The sequence below is a fragment of the Maylandia zebra genome, linkage group LG12, assembly GCF_041146795.1.
Source record: "Maylandia zebra isolate NMK-2024a linkage group LG12, Mzebra_GT3a, whole genome shotgun sequence".
NCBI lineage: Eukaryota > Metazoa > Chordata > Actinopteri > Cichliformes > Cichlidae > Maylandia > Maylandia zebra.
Genome location: NC_135178.1, coordinates 1,073,844 through 1,076,436, shown reverse-complemented (window position 1 = coordinate 1,076,436; position 2,593 = coordinate 1,073,844).

The window sequence follows — 2,593 nt, the reverse complement described above, 5'->3', positions numbered from 1 at the left end:
ATACCAAGAAACACAGGGTAACACAGAGGATGAACACAGACGACATGACGAGGAACAGAGGCAAACACACACTATATCCAGACCAGGACCAAAATGGAGGCCCCAGAGTCCCAAACAAAATGTTCACAAACCACAGAGGGGAGCAGATCCGAAACATAGTTCAGGGCCAATAGCACAGAAGGCCAAGATGAGACAGTTCAAGGGGGCCGGCCATGAAGAAGGCAGTGGCGGCGTGCAAACAGTTCAGGAGGCCGTCCACGCGGAAGGTGGTGGCGGCAACAGAAGTCCGGAGACCGTCCACGCGGAAGGTGGTGGCGGCGACAATCCCGTTCAGGAGGGTGGCGATGATGATCAGCCAGCGGCCTAGAAAATGGCCGGTGATGTTGAGGCGCCAAACGCAGGCTGGATGGCGGCATGCCAGCAGCAGTACCAGGCGAGGAGGAGGATGAGGCTGAAGCTGCATCTGAGGCCGAAGCCACTGCTGAAGCTAGTGAAAGAAAGGATGACTGAGCTTGTGGCTGGTGGGCAGCTAACTGAGCTTGTGGCTGGTGGGCAGCTAACTGAGCTTGTGGCTGGTGGGCAGCTAACTGAGCTTGTGGCTGGTGGGCAGCTAACAGAGCTGGTGGCTGCTGGGCAGCTAACAGAGCTGGTGGCCGGTGGGCAGCTAACTGAGCTTGTGGCTGCTGGGAAGCTAACTGAGATTGTGGACAACATCCACCTCTCCAACACCACCTTAACCGAGTCCAGCCCCATCCGTACAACATTACTGGTCTTACGGATTAGTTTATTGAGTCTGTTGGCATCTGCAAACCTCAGCCCGGTCCCCCAGCATGCAACAGCATAGAGGATCGCACTGGCCACAACAGACTCGTAGAAAATCCTGAGCGTTGTCCGGCAGATGTGGAAGCACCTCAGTGGCCTCAAAAAATAGAGGCGACTCTGGCCCTTCCTGTAAAGTGCTGTGGTGTTTTTAGCCCAGTCCAGTTTATTATCTATGTATACTCTGAGGTATTTATAGTCCTCCACAACGTCCACACTGACCCCCTGGATTGAAACAAGGGTCTAAGTGTTTACTGGTCTTCCTGAAATCCACGATCAGTTCCTTGGTCTTTGCCACGTTGAGCTACAAATGATTCTGCTCGAACCACGTGACAAAGGAGTCGACCACAGCCCGGTACTCTGTCTCATCATCCCTGCTGATGCATCCAACCACCGCAGAGTCATCAGAAAACTTCTGAAGATGGAGGTCTCTGTGCAGTGGACAAGTCTGTGGTGTAGAGGGTGAAGAGGAAGGGGGAGAGGACAGTCCTTTGTGGATAAATGATATTCTTGATTTTCCAAATAAGAACTTTGCTTTAAAGTTTGAAAACTCATCTTCCTTTACAATGCCACATATTGATGTGATTCCTTTTTCTATCCAGTTCTTAAAAGTAGAGTCTATTTGATTTGGTAAATTCCAAATCATATGCACACCATTTCAATATTTTAATTCCTTCTCCAGCTTATTTTCTTTTATCACCATTTTCCAAACCCTTACTGTGGCTTTTATACCCGTGGATTCCTTATTTTAACCATGAAGTCCTGTAGATCTGTATCTGCCAGATAGAGCTTATGCTCAAACATGGGATGTGAGTCCATCTTTGACTCTTTGATATAAATGGTTGTAGTTTTTATCAAATAGTCTTATTAGTATTTTTATATCTTTAATAAGTGTTACCCCCAGGTATTTAATTATTTCAGTGGGTATGCTTGTTTGAGTTTTTTGGATAGTCTATAATTATAGGGAAGGGTTTCAGTTTTGCTTAGGTTCAGTTTGTATCCTGTTATCGGGCCAACGTTTTTAAGTTTATTACCTCTGGCAAGGACAAGCAGGAGTATAAAAGTACATCATCAGCATAACATGCTTGTTTGTGTTCTACATCGCTAATTGTAATACTTGTGATTTTTCTGTTTTGCCTCATGCGTTGAACTAGCAGCTCCAGGAATATTAAGGAGAGGAGACCAACCACTGCCTTGTCTCACTCCTCTCTCCAGTCTTAGATGTTGAGTTACAGTGGGGCAAAAAAGTATTTAGTCAGCCACCGATTGTGCAAGTTCCCCCACTTAAAATGATGACAGAGGTCAGTAATTTGCACCAGAGGTACACTTCAACTGTGAGAGACAGAATGTGAAAAAAAAATCCATGAATCCACATGGTAGGATTTGTAAAGAATTTATTTGTAAATCAGGGTGGAAAATAAGTATTTGGTCAATAACAAAAATACAACTCAATACTTTGTAACATAACCTTTGTTGGCAATAACAGAGGTCAAACGTTTACTATAGGTCTTTACCAGGTTTGCACACACAGTAGCTGGTATTTTGGCCCATTCCTCCATGCAGATCTTCTCGAGAGCAGTGATGTTTTGGGGCTGTCGCCGAGCAACACGGACTTTCAACTCCCGCCACAGATTTTCTATGGGGTTGAGGTCTGGAGACTGGCTAGGCCACTCCAGGACTTTCAAATGCATCTTACGGAGCCACTCCTTTGTTGCCCGGGCGGTGTGTTTTGGATCATTGTCATGTTGGAAGACCCAGCCTCGTTTCATCTTCA